Here is a 14902-nt window from a genome sequence, read left to right as displayed (position 1 = left end):
AAACAAAACAAAACAAAAAACCAAACCTCAGTGCTTTCAACCTCTCTGCAGGTGCTCCTCCAACAAAACTGTCTCCAGTTTTTTAATCTCTCTCTTGTATAGGGAAGCTCAGAACTCCTGATGCAGGCTCACAAGTATCTCACAGAATGGAGAGATCCCTTCCTCCAACATAGCAAATATGCTGTTACTAGCATAACCTAGTATGCAGCTGACCTTCATTGCTATAAGGGCACACTTCTGACTCAGGTTCAACTTGTCATACATCGGAATTCCCATATCCTTTTCTGCAAAGCTGCTCTGTGGCCAGACAGTCCCCATCTTGTTCTATCACATAGAATTACTCCATCAATACAAAAAGTACAGTACAAAAATACAAGAGTTTGCACAAAACTTTACATTTGCCTCAGAACATCATGAAGTTTCTGTCAGCCCGTTCCTTAGCTTCTTGACAACCTCTGAACCACAAACAGCAGCCCTAATGTGGTTTCATTTGGAAATGAGGGTGTAGTCTGTCCCCTTGTGTGTGTCATTGATATTAATGTTAGACAGCAACAGCCCCAGAGGAACATCATTAATAATGACTCACCAGATAAATTTTGAATTGTTGACCACTACCCCTCAAGCCCTGGGGCTTAGCAAATTTTTCACCCACCTTCACTCACTTATTATTCCATACTTCCCCAGTTGTCTAAAAGGATGCTAAAGGAGACTAAGTCAAAAGCCTTGGTAATGTCAAGGTAAGCAACACCTATGGCTTTCCTCTTGTTCCCTGAAGTAAATTTTTCATCACAGAAGATAATCACACTGGTTAGGTATGGTTTGCCTTTGGTAAACCCATTCTTGAGCCCATTCAACCATCTCTGCATGAGATCCGTCCTGTTTAAAAGAAGACATAGGCTGAAGTAACCAAGAGAGTGAAAAGAAATTTAAAAGCCTGCCAGGTTCCACTGGACTCTTCCCACTGAAAGCAGTATGAATCCTTTCCTTACACTGCAAAATAAAAAAAAAAAAAAAAAAGGATGTGGCCCATATGTATCAACATGGCCAGATTAATGCAGCAGGTTTGGCTAATTTGCAAGAACTGAGCCATCCAGAATTGAGGCCCAGAGCTGTTGCTTTATTTATTAACTGTCACTTTGATACTTTCCCCCAAGATCATGCAAGTCCACTAGAGACTGTGTTCCTTTATCACCTATGTTGTCCATGAGTCTCTACTTCTCTTTTTGAAAAGAGCAATTGAATGGCAACAAGAAGCATGAGAGCTACAGCTGAACAGTTCAGTGTCTTTCTGAGGGTGTCATCTTGGTGTTTGGAGAGGACTTTTGCTACAGCAAGCTGCTCCTACTCTCTCAGCCATAGATTCTCAAAAAACCCCACAAAGATCACTTGCAATGGTACCTGTGATTCGATAAGGTTTGCTGTTATGTCTAAGGAGAACTGGGTTGGTGTAAAGTGGTGGTTGCTTATGCACGTCAGCTGTTCTGCTGCAGATGAAATGCAGGGGAAGGAAGCAACCTCACTAGTGCACCTCAGGTAATATTTTGACCTCAGTATGTCTATTTTGTCAGAAAACTAAAATCTTTACTGACTTTTACCTTCAGAAGGCTGATTTGCATCTAGGAACCTGAGGTTTAAAAATATATATATAATCTGTATCAAAGACAGTTCCAGAGAGAAGCCTCAACCCACATTCCTCATCTATTAACAGGAATTTAACAAAAAACCCCCCATGTTGTGAGGGCCTGACTGATCTTTGCTGCAAGCATTTGGAAGTCGCAGAATCACAGAATCCCAGAATGGGTCAGGTTGGAAGGGACCACAGTGGGTCACCTGGTCCCACCTCCCTGCTCAAGCAGGATCATCCTAGAGCACTTTGCACAGGATTGTGTCCAGACAGTTCTCCAGTGAGGGAGACTGCACAACCTCTCTGGACAATCTGTTACAGGATGTGGTCGCCCACACAGTAAAGAAGTTCTTCCCCATACTCAGGTGAAACTTCCTGTGCATCCGTTTCTGCCTGTTGCCTCTTGTCCTATTGCTTGGCAACACTGAGAAGAGCCTGGCTCCATCCTCCTGACACCCTCCCTCCAGATACTTATACACATTGATGAGTCCCCTCTCAGTCACCTCTTCTCAAGGCTGAACAGACCCAACTCCCTCAGCCTGTCCTTGTAAGAGAGACATGTTCCAGACTGTTCATTGTCTTTGTTGCGCTCCACTGGACCTTTTCCAAGAGCTCCATGTTTCTCTTGTACTGAGTAACCCAGAACTGGAAACAGTACTACAGGTGAGGCCTCACCACAACTGAGTAGAAGGACAGGATCACACCCCATGACCTGCTGGCAATGCTCTTCCTAATGCACCCCAGGATCCCATTGGCCACAAGGGCACACTGCTGGCTTATGGGCAGCTTGTTGTCCACCAGGACCCCCAGGTTCTTCTCCATAGAGCTGCTTTCCAGCAGGTCGACCAAGGTCTAATGGGTCCCAGGCCCAGCAGGTCAAATGGGAAATAAAACCCAAAGCCATTTAGAAATCAGATGGATTAGATTTTTCAATGACTTCTTGGGCCATGAAATCAAATGGACATTGAGCATTAACAAGGACGCAAACACAGTGGTGTATCAGCTTCAAATATTACACATGTGTAGCTATTCCCACCTTAACCCTTACCCAGAATCCTTAACAGCTGCCTCAGACACAGCTTAGTACAAGTGCCTCACTCTAAGCAAGATTAAACTTTTATACAAAATTCACCTATAGCCTCTGCTCCACAACTATTTCAGTGGGTGCCCAAAACTTATGTAGGTAGCACCTTCTGAACACTACTTCAGACTCAGTTCATCAGCCGTGCTTCACCCAAAGTTCAACCCTGATCCCAGCTGTAACCCTAAGTCAGCAACCTCTGCCTGCCTAGGAGAGAGCTGCTGCCACAGTCAACACTGAAGTCCCTGGCATAGCCGGCAACAAACTCAGCTCACTGGTCACTGAATCTCTAACCTTCACACTCTGCCCTATGTGTGATGTTAGCCTCACCACAATCTCACACTTAAACCCTTCCTAATTGTGTCAGGGTGACAAAACACCAGAACAAACCCAGATTGCCACCAGCTTAACTCAAGCCCATCATGTCCTCATGGCTCAGCCATATACTCAATCCCAAAATATGGACCCTTTTCTTCTGATATAATTTTAACAGAGTAGCTGGTTGACCTATTCCGGCAGGTTCTCTGCAGTGAGCGGTTGGCAGAGTACAGGGTATCCAAATTTTGTTATTCAAAATCAGTTCAGGTAGATTTGGGATGCTTTTCAGCCAAAAACCTTCAGAGAACCACATGTGGCAGCACATGTGATTTTAATGTCATGCCTCCTGCACTTTTGTAAGCCCAAGAAGCAAAATGGTTTCTCAGAATAAAACAGAGAAGCCCTGCTGCCTCTCAGCTATTTGCTGCTGCTGGCCCCATGCTCCTGCAAAGCTACAGTGCACTCCACAGCAATGAGCAATAGATGTCTGGTACAGCAACTACGATCATTTGGGACCAAGGAGAACTAATTCCGTGGTCCACTGCAGTCTTTCTGAACTCTAAAAGGAGGTCCCATGACAAGCTCATTCCAGGTTTTTATGACACTGACTTTTGGAAGGGAAGAGGATACCAGGCTAGTCCAGTAGTAAGTGATGAGTCTAGCTTTTGTCTCTTACATCAAACTCTGACTCACCCTGCACTGATACCAGCTCGAGTTCTCTTTTAATTGGGAAAATCGCTAGGATAGTACTCACTGCCAGAATTCTGGGTCATAAAGTCATTCTCTGACTCAGAAGAAGGTTTACAACAGCTGTGGCAGTGATATATACTGTAGGTGAGTCATGTTGAACTATTAGCACAAATATAAGAAGCTTATAAAACAAATAGATAAAGAATTGAACTGACCTATCTAAATTATAACAATACATTTGTTATTTTATAGCAAAAGGCTTGACAATGTTTTATTGTGCACTCAGTTTTCAGAAATGCAAAATTTAAAAAATGAAGTTACTAAGACACTTCTCATCATATGAATCCAAAAGAGCTTTTTTAAATTCAGAGGTTAAAATTTTAGCTGATACAAATTTTCTGGCAGGCATTAAATTTGTGGAGGCATACTGATTTAAAACAGCTCAGAATCTGATTCTAGATTCATGGGATGAAATCCCATGTTTATTGATTATGTAACTGCAAATGCAGATTTGTCTCAAGTGCAGCATGCAATGTATCTAGCAGCATATAACAAAATATTCCATGCATATTCAGAAGTAGAAAATGTCCTGCTCAATTTAAATTGTGTGAGATTTAAATAGATAAATACTATTGGGGTTTCTAATCAAGGATTTCAATAGATAAAGTTAAGAAAATGCATAAAATATTAATTAACTTCAATGAATTACTGACCTTCAGTGAATGGACACTAAGGTAATTTCACTGACTTAGGAAGCCCCCATTACCTGAACATTTAATCCTTTGACTCTCCAGTAAGCTAGGCTACTACAACTAACACCACAAACCAAACTCAGCAATAATCATGCCAAAGCACTGGGAAAACCTCTGGTCTCCAGCCAGAGATTGTGAAATATGTGTTTAACAAGTCACAACCATTTGTGGGACAACTGATCCTAGGGGGAAAAGGACTACAAGGCTATCCTGAAGTACCAACTAATCACTGGGAAAAACAAGTGGTCTTAAAGCAATCTTTGAGATCACTTTCTCCCTTCTATTACTTCCGGCCAAGAGTCCTAGTCCAGCTATTAGGTGCTGTTTTTTACAGTATAAAATGGGTTGCCTTTGGTGAAGTGAGTTTACAGATGCCTACGTATAAGGCCAGAGTCATGGCTCTGGCGTGAGAAGGCAACAACCGTGCACCTGAGGGAACAAACGCCAGAGCAGGTATAGCAGTGTCTTCAAAGGGCCTGTGGGCAACCTCTGAGAGGAGATGCTGGGGGTGCCGCTCGCAGTCTGTGGCCGCCGGCAACCCACGCTGAGGAGCGGCAGCGGGGCCGGGGGGTCCCCATCGCTGCTCGCCAGCTCATCACCCACCCGGGCCGAGCGCGGGGCCCTCGCCCCCGGCGCAGCACTGCGGCAGCGGACCTGGCCCGCCCGGGGGCTGGCCCGGCTGCTCCCGCCCGCTGCCTGCCTGTTTCATTCATGCTTTTTCCTTCGCCATCTCCCTCTCCGGCTGAGGGGAAACGGGAGCGCGCGTGGGCGGCCGCTGGAAGGCTCCCTGTCAGTCAAGCGGCCGAGCTGAAAAGAAGGCGAGCGAGGGAGAAGGAGGGAGAACAGCTTTCCCGGGGGAGGGGGCGGCTGTTGTCGCTGCCAGCCTCGCAGCCCTTCCCGGGGGCATCTGCAGAGACGGGGGGGGGGGGAAGGCGGGAGCGGTTTTGCACTACAGACCTTCCTGCTTGGGGAGAGAACGGCTCTTTCCTGCCGCTCGTCACCTGTCCCCCCCTCGGCGCACTCACACACACACTCACACACACTCTCACACACACTCTCACACACACTCTCACACACACTCAGCGGCGACGGGGCGGGGGGCGACAGTCGCCCTGTCTGGCGGAGGGGCCGGTGCCCCCGGCGCTGGGGGGGCTGCCCATACCTGTCTGCCGGGGGCTGCGGGGGCGGCGTGGGAGAAAGACGAGCCCAGTGGGTGTCAAAGGCGGGTGGGTACGGGGGGCGGTGTGTCCCCCTCATCTCCCCCCGGGGCTGGGGAACTTCCCGGGGCTGAAGGGCGCTCCGTAGTGCCGGCACCAACCGCAGCACTGGGGGGGCTGGTGAGGGGGTTCTGAGGGGCGGCTGGGAGCAAGTGGAACGGCTCCGGGCGGGGGGCGGCCCCGCAGCGGGCTGAGGTGGGCTGGCGCTCGGTACCGGCAGGGGAGGGGAGCGGAGCGGGCGGCTACCAGCGGTGCGGTGCAGCGGGGCTGGGGGCTCGGCGCGGGAGGAAAGACCCACTGCTCCCCTCCCCGCGTCGCAGCGGGCGGCGCTGCCTTTGTGCTCCCTCCGCACCTGAGCGCCGGGCTGGGAGGGACGGCGCAGGTGGGGGCGGGCACCGGAGGCAGCGGCGGCGCATCCCCGGAGCCGGGGCGGCGAGGTAAGGCAAGGCAAGGCTGTGCCGTGCTGCGGCGGCCGCTCCCGGGGCCGCGGGGGGCGGCTGCACGCCGGGGGCTGCGCCTCCGGGCGGCGGGGGCGGCGGGCGGGACAGGTCTCCCTTGCTTGGCTTTTCCTGCAGCCTCTTCCTATTTCGTCCTGCTGCACGGAGAGAGATGCAACAGCGGCAGCCCGGTCCCCCGGGGAAGGACGGGTTTTGGAGGTGGGCGAGCCGCATCAGCCCGGCCGGTGCGCGGGAGGGGCTGCGGGGCGAGGGGCTGGGGCCGGGGGGAGCAGCCGGCGGTGCGTTCGCGTTCCCGCTCCAGCGGGCAGGGCTGGGGTGGTCGCACACCCGAGGCGCCCGCTCCGCTCTCCCGCTGCCCTCCGGGCGCAGGGCCCGGGGCGCGGTGGCGGCGTGCACAGGGCCGGGGGTTTTCTCCCGTTTTCCCCCACCAAAGAACGCCAAGATACGCGGAGCAGACGCCGGTGTACGCGCTTAGCGGATCTTGCTTGAGAAGGGGTGGGAAAATTAGGGGGAGGCTGCTTTCAAACCGGCACAGTCGATAGTTAACTACCGGCTGCAGTTAAAATTTTAGCAGCAGCAACAGCTTTGCGATGCTTTCCGGGAATACTGCTGGCTGAGAGCTGATGTTCCAGGCAGCCCGTGGTACGCTGCCGCTTTCTACTAGATGGCAGTGCTGAGAGCGGGATAGTTGCCGTGGTAGGTAATAAGTGCTGGGAAGCTGGAGACTTGTGTGCAGCTGGATTTTGGTGGAGTTATGGGTGGAACAGAAGACAATTCACATGTGCCCTGTGACCTCATTTGCAATTAAGACGATTTTTTTCAAACCTTACATATGGTTATCTTGTTATTCAATTACGTTTTGGTGAGACTGTGATTATTACATTATGTTAGAAAGGAAAAAAGAAATCTGGTAGGTTAAGCTCTTTTTACAAAGTTGCCAAGGTTCGGATCCAGCTCTGTGGCTGCCACCTCAGCTGCAAAGATTTGCAGCTGATGATCCGATTCTGTGCTTGTGTCAGAGCAATACATTACAGGTTCAGAAGAAACGTGGCTGTATTACCCTCTTTTTTTTTATTTCATGTCGTATATACTAAGGAAGCAATTTTTTTTTTATTTGATCACAATGTTAGTCAGTTTGATATGATAAATTCTTTGTTGTATGAATTATGCAGTTAATGGCTCAGGTTCCAATCTTGGGCAGACCCAGGGTACACGTTGGTTTCAGAAGTTGTGTGGTGCATGACAGAGTGCTGAACTTTACTGTGTAGAATATCTGAAGTAAAGTTTCTCACTTTTTGCCCTACATTTCCAGTTTGTTCCTTTGGAGTAGCAGAATGTAATGATTTTTGCCAATGTTTTTATTGATATATTTGAATTAGGGTTGTATGTCGAAAGCCAAGGATTGTTCAGGGGCTCAATGTGTGCCTATTGAGAGAGAAAATTTAGCTCGCTGACTTCTATGTGAATAAAATGGACACTAGAACTCTTACTTTACATTTGCATGTAATGAGTCCAAACATTACATGCACGTATGTGCAGAAAAGTAAGCACATCACATTCGTTTTATTCTTTTTGTTATAACTGAACAGACATTATTCTCTGTAGTATTTTGTTATTGGTTTGTAGGGTTTTTTTTACTGCTTATTTAGTATTGTTATGGTTTAAGGGATAAGCTTTAAAATATTTGTTACTCCACTGCTGAAAGGGTTGCCAACTGGATGTCATGCATGTAAAACTAGAACAGGAGCCTTTAAATAGCAAAACTATCAATTCAGTAACAATTTAGTGTGATAAATGGCAGAATACACTTAAAAGAATGCAAATCTGAACAATTATAACATGCATCATTTGGTATCGATATTGTTAATGTACAAAGCACAAAAGGAAATAAGCACATACAACTTCTAAGTACCTAAACTGGTTTGAAATGGAAGGGCTGTTTTCTATTGTGCAGTTTATGCTTAAAAAAAAAAAAAAGGCAGAGTGGGGAAAAGATGAGAAGTTTTTACAAGCATCTATTTTGTTTTCTGGATCTCAAAATTCCATTATGTAGCAGGACGCTTTCCAGTATCTGCTTTCTCAGTATCTGGAAAGGCAGATGTTGCTGCAGCACTAGCAATTACACTGATTTGCAGCACAGCAGAATAAAACCCTCTGTTCTGACTTTCTGCCTCTGTCTAAAACAGTCAGCCATATAGCTCTGTTTTGGGCTTGTCAACAGAAGAGATGAGATAGGGAAGTTAAGTTCGTTCAATAAAGGGGAGTGAATGTAATGTACGATTAGGAAATCTCTGTTCCAAGAATAAAATTACTAAATCTGCCTAACAAACTGCATTGAAGAATTCCATTTGCTTGGATTTACCTTGCAGTTGTCCACAAACCAATCCTTGCCAGAAGTCAGGTAGTTTTGCCAGGTTTGGTTGCTTGTTAGTAGCCTAACCAAATCACTCTGTCCTGTGGGATGTTGAGTCAAAAGGCAGAAGAAGCAACAGAGACTAGAGCCCTGCAGGCTTTTGTAGAACAGCCTTTCTGACTTGTAGCTTTTTAAAAGGTGCATAACAGAATCCCAGCTTCACTAAAATGACTGAGAATTTTGCTCTCACAGTTTCACAGTTCTTTTTCGGTTTGCTTCTTGTCCTGTGTGGGCCACAGCAAAATGTGACTGCTGTGACCCAAGATTCAACCTACGATAAGGAATGGATTCTTGCTTTAAACTGATGATTATAGAGTTTATCTTTAGTTTTCAGAGATAAAGTGTTTCTACTTTAGAGAATATTTGAGACTTCCTGCAAACAAAACGTGCAAGTGAAATTTAAGAATTGAAGCGTTGATTTGTACTAAAGCATCTTTAGCAGAATAAGACCAGAAGAGATGCAGAGTATGTGTGTGCTATATGTATGTGTGCTACCATATAACAGGTGAGCCCTGATATTTAAGAAAGGCGATGGTTTTGAATATCTCTGGAAGGTGACAGGATTTTTTATCTCACAATCGAGCTCATGCTCTTTTCAGACTCCTCCCTTAATCCTATGGAACCAACTTGTCCTGTGATTTTGAGCAACATTTTAAAGAGCTAGTATAGTAATGATCTGCTTGTTAGAAATCAAATTCAAGCTCCTGTGTTGTAAGAGTCCTGATTTGTGACCATCTAGATGACAGTAAGTGGTATGTTATTGGTTTGTGTCTTTTTTCCTTTTCACCCTTCCTTGTTTGGTGACCTGCTACATGTAACCTGACTCCTAACCTGTTTGGAGCAGGAGAAGCCTTTCCTAACTTGTTTGTCAGGCTCAAATCCCTGTTTGCAGCTCCAAGAGATAGGTGTAATAGAAAGTAAAGTCTGACCCTGGTTTAAGGTCATGGGTAGCTGCCAAAAATATTTAGTATTTTTAAGAGTTGGACCTCTAGCATAAAAAAATTGCTTCTTGTTTCTTTGTGATTCAGTATCATAACTGCTTCATACTGTGTTTCACTACAATGTTTATGGGTATAACATCTAGATAGTGCAACCTTCTGTATTCTTATAGCAATTCTGACCTCTGGACACAACTGTATGTGCTAATGGGAACTTTTGTGTTTGATGCAAACTCACCTTTTAGGTATAAGCAACTCGATTAAGTTACAGAGAGATTGTGACCTCCCTTATCTATCATCAGATAAACACCTTCAGACTAGCCTTGACAACCACTTGACAATATAATAAAGCCATTTAGGCCATCTTTTAGAAAAGAATATCTGAGGCTGAGCTCAGATAGCAGTGAGTGCTAGAATGAGTGAAAACTGCATGCAATATCTTTCATGTGCATGCATGTGTTTAGCGTGGAAACTATCTTCATAATACTACGTGTGCAAACTTGGTACTTCTAGATGAGGCATAGTTTCAGACAGGTTTTGAAAGCTTCAGTGAGAAGGTACTAATCCCTGCAGTGTGCAGAGCCTGCTCCTTGCTAGTTATGCCCACTGTCACACCCACAGCTAACATGTCACTCTCCAAACTGATGTCTGTGTGCATCCAGTCTTAATTACATTGCTTTTAAAAAATCATTCAAATGTAATTCATATATCACTAGAATTGTTCTACCACTCGTTTGTCCACAGCTCATGTTTCATTAATAGTGCTGATGAGCACTCAGGACTCTGAAGACAGCAGTTTTGTGCAAGATAAGAATGTTCCTTAAAGAAGCTGATGGAGGATAGAACTCCAGAGTTCCTGGCAGACACTGACAGCATAAGATGGCACCATAGTCTAGTCTGAAATTGGAAGTCTTAAGGAGGACTAGATGTCCTTGACTTTACAAGGAGTTATTTCACTGAAGAAAATTAATAGTGGGCTAGAGATCACTAGAGTGGACTAGGAGTCTTGGATGCTAACACTGCATATGACACCTTGAAATAACATTGCGCAGTTGTAGCCTCAGTGTTAAATACAAAACCCACCACTATTCTTGGCAGATAAGTGATTGATCACTGCCCTGGGCGGGGGGTGGAAATCAGTGGATATATAGTGGGCAAGTCCAGTGGACTTAGATTTTTCCCTTTCAAAAAGTGGAAGAACCTTATCTCTGTCTTCCGTTTCCTTTCACCTTCATTACCCAGTACTTGTAAGAAGCAATAAAGGCAGAAAGAATCTTGCAAAGTGTGTTTCTATTTGTAAGTAGGCTGTTATCAAATGCCGGCTTGCATTCCTACAGTACCCTGAGAGATGAAGGAGATGGATGTATGTCATTGAGAGATGGAGGGCTAATTTACATATGGAAATTTGCTAACATTAGTGCACCAAGCTTATTTTCCGTGCATGCATGCCTCTTACTGAAACAAGCTGTGAATGTATATATGCCTCAATATTCAGAGTGGCTATTCTGTGTAGACAGGTCCTTAGATTAAAATTACTATTCCAGGAGTTGGTGAAATGAAATCTAAACTTAAAGGAGAATAAAACAACAAAAGGAGCCCAATAACAATGCAAGTAGAGGTATAACAAGAGCCCAAAGATCTTCAAAGTACATGTGCTTTGGCAAAGATATGCATTTTCATCTGTGAAACCAATATGAGAATTTAAGGTTAAATATCCTCTTACATATGCACTTCTTTGTTTATTCAGTATATGTATAGTGAACAGAATACTTTCTGTTTAGAAGAATAGACACTGATCTCTTCTCTGTGGTGACCAGTGACAGGACCAAGCAAATGGCCTGAAGTTGTGTCAGGGGAGGTTTAAGTTGGATATTAGGAAAAGGTTCTTCACCCAGAGGGTGGTTGGGCACTGGAACAGGCTCCTCAGGGAAGTGATCACAGCACCAAGCCTGACAGAGTTCAAGAAGTGTTTGGATGATAGTCCCAGACACACGGTGTGACTCTTGGGGATGGTCCTGTGCAGGGCCAGGAGCTGAACTCGATGATCCTTATGGGTACCTTCCAACCCAGCATATTCTGTAATTCTGTGAATACTTTGTATTTACAGCTGTTTCTTCAGGTAATGATGCAGCATAACTACTGCAGCAGAAAATGACAGACATTTGTTACTTCTTGAAATGTCTGTTTATGAAATCAGAATTATACTTAGAAATCACCATGTCCCTATACCCCATGAGTTCTGTGTGTCTGGAGATGTATATACATTTACTCAAATACAAGGGATACAGGTAAAGATAACTTTCATTATGTGCTCTTAAGAATTAGATGTTGAAAATTGGTATAGAATAGCACTAGTCTGTAAAGTTAAGTGAGTAAAGTATAAAATTGTTTTAAATAAATGGCAGAGGAGGAGCAGATGTGGAACAGTGGGGACTATTGATGCAAAACAACACAGATGCTTGTAGGAAATAGTCCTTTCAGAATTTTAGAAATTTTGCTAAAAATCAGTGAGCAGTTTAGATTTACTTTGTAATACACAAGGTATAAGTTATGTTTCTCATATCAAGCTCTGAAGTAATTGACAGTTATTTGCACTCTGGGACCACATCAGCCTATGAAGTCATTGTAAAGGAGAGTCAAAAGACATAACAAATTCAGTGCTGGTGAGATAAAATATATTCTAAAATTGCGATTGAACCTAAATCTAAATAGAAAATCTTTTCTAAAAGAATGTTTTTATTGAGGAGATATAATTTGTGATATTTTGGTCACCTTCAGTTATTTAATTATTTGTTTTTTAGTAACCTACCTCTGTTGTTTCTGACATTCTTAGAAGCAGAAACTCAAAACTTTCACATCCTTGAAGACTGAATAGGACCATTTATATTTAGTAATATTAAGGTTGTACATACCTTCTTTCATTATTGAAACTACAGCATACTACTTATTGTTTCATGCATAACTTAATTCCTTTCTGATTTCACCTCTTAGCAGGGGCCACTTAGATGAATTTAGATATTGAATTCATTTGGACCAATGTATACCTCACTTTCAAAATGAGGTTGTATCTCTTTTTTTCCTTAATTCCACACTCCAGAAAATAATGGTCCTTGTGGTTTATACCCTGAGAGAAATGTTTCCTTTTTCCCTGTAGATAGTTGCTACTCCCCTTCAGTGGGAGACCATATTCTGTTTGTAATACCAGAGATGTAATCCTCTAATAGTATCTTAGAGTTTGTTAGAAAAAAAAAAATGCTGCCATTTTGTAAAGATGCAGAGAACATTTTCAGATATCATTGAATAACCAAAACTTCTGGGGGGAAAAAAGCTCAGAAATTTGCACAGTGAGGGTATTTTTTCTGAATTGTATCTCCCAGTTGCTATAAATAATAACCATTTTCATAATAGATGACTTGCAGTCTGTAAAAGCAGGTCATTCCTATTACTACCTTCTTTCTCTTCCTGCTGTTTCAATGGCAGGAGACTTGTAGCAACCAACAGCATTGCAGACTTTTTTAGATGGAGGTGACTGCAAGTTAAGGGGAAGGCTCCACTGGTATAACAAGCTTTGTGTCTTTTGGGGAGGTAGAGTTAAAAAAGCTAAACAAACAGCTACCTTGCTTTTTGTAGCCCCATTCGTGCCACCCACCAGCTTGCCCAGACCACAGCTTTACTTTGCTTGTGTAGAATGACAGTTGTTAAATGAACATTAAGGGGATGGGGAGAACAAGGACTTGAGAAGTTTCTTCTTTGGTTGAGAGAAGTACAAGGGACAAGAACAGTCTATTGAACCTGCTCACTGATCCTGGCTTGTTTCTGAAAATAGGGTTGTGACAAGCAGTCCATGGGTTGTAGGTTGACAGTTGTCCTGTGCAGCTCTGGTGACAACACAAACAGCAGATTCTCCACACTGTTGCTCTGGAGAACTGTTCTTACAATTGAGTAGCTGCCTATTCAAAAGGCAGGTCACTGGATCTCCCTGGATGCATTCCATGTTTCTCAATCAGTTATAAAATTTTGCAGCTCATACTGGTGTCCTGGGCTTGAACGAAGTTTGGGCTATTTAAAATTTAGGTCTATACTCTCATAAAATAGTACAGAAGGCAAACCATTGTAGGCCTTCTAATAGTAGTGAGAATCCATATGGGCTTGAGATTTCATTTTTCTCTGCTCTTGCAAGATTTAGGTCATAATGTTTAGGTTAGGACACTAGAAGAAAGCTAAGCATCTTGATTCAGCCTCCCTAAGAGAGTACTTGTTTTATCAGAGATATTATTTGAAGCATTCCCTTGGATATGTGATACCACTTTTGAATTTACTGCATTACACTTGCTGTTTGTTTTCTGGGGGTTGGTTTGTTTGTTTGTGTTTGTTTTTTATAATATAGGCAAATAAATTATGCTTAGTACGTGTTTTTTTCAGCATCATCCAGAGATCCTGGGAGCGAAAATCCATTTTATTCATCAGGCAGTACATTTTTTTTCTCATAGTTCTGCATAGTCCTTTTTACTTCTGGAAACATAGACTTCCTGCTTCCTTCCTGTACTTTGACTGGTTGAGTACGGCTAGATTTGGGTTATTTCTTTCCCAGAATGTCTTCCATTTGGTACTCCAACAGCATCTGTTCCCTCATTTTCAGTATATATTACCAACCTGGGGCTTGGCTGTAGCTGTCTCCTTTAGGAGCAGAGCCTCCCTTGCCAGTGGAGATCACTGCCACCATTCCATTACACTGACTGAAGCCTTTGCTCCTTAAGTCTGAGAATAGCAAGCCAGAGAGGTGGAATAATTTAAGTAGTTGACTTGTTTCAGTCCTCTTCCAAACATGGAAATCACAGCCTGCAAACATTTGTGAGATGAAATGTTGGCACAGACATGACAATTTCTGTGAAACTGCAGATGTGACTACTTTGTTATGAAACTGCTGGGAGCTTCAAGAATTACTGTAACAAATCCTATGACTAAAAAACATATAATGGCTATTTTATTCTGCTGGTGATTGCTTTTGCATCTTCAGAGCCTGTTTAGAATGGTCACATAATTAAAAAAGTTAATATTTTCTTTTAAATTAGAGGAGGACTTCTCTTATACTTACATGATGCCTGACTTGTCCTGACATACACAAGGAGCTGAGTGCCCAAATGCTATGTGTATTTAGCCCATTACTTATTGTCTTAAACCATGTTTTCAGATGCTACTCTGTTCTTTGTGGTAAATTACTGCAAGCATGTGTAATATTCTCCATGCTATGTACATTTGCTAATATCCCAAATTTCTTAATTATCTATTTTGTCCCTGAAACAGGCACTGCCATTTGCTCTTTTAACTTTTTTTGAGCTTTATGCATCATGTACAACAGTGTAGGACCTGAATTTTTTAGGAAAAAACATCATCCCTTTGAATTTCCTGTG

At 43.8% G+C, this 14902-nt stretch overlaps 1 protein-coding gene across 2 annotated transcripts in view; it reads left to right on the top strand.

The window, feature by feature from the left end:
• The first annotated feature begins 5962 nt into the window (after positions 1-5962).
• Positions 5963-14902, top strand: part of PTPN5 (protein tyrosine phosphatase non-receptor type 5) — an 82365-nt gene continuing 73425 nt past the window's right edge. The window contains exon 1 of one of the 2 annotated variants that reach the window (XM_032691388.1): positions 5963-6119. The gene's annotated coding sequence lies outside the window, so the exon portion shown is untranslated. Of the gene's footprint in view, positions 6120-6212; positions 6339-14902 lie in introns of those variants that run through there. The other variant, XM_032691387.1, reaches the window with a different exon arrangement.

This window comes from Chiroxiphia lanceolata, chromosome 6, assembly GCF_009829145.1.
Source record: "Chiroxiphia lanceolata isolate bChiLan1 chromosome 6, bChiLan1.pri, whole genome shotgun sequence".
NCBI lineage: Eukaryota > Metazoa > Chordata > Aves > Passeriformes > Pipridae > Chiroxiphia > Chiroxiphia lanceolata.
Note: the sequence above shows the minus strand (reverse complement) of the source record. Positions and strands in the feature narration are given on the sequence as shown.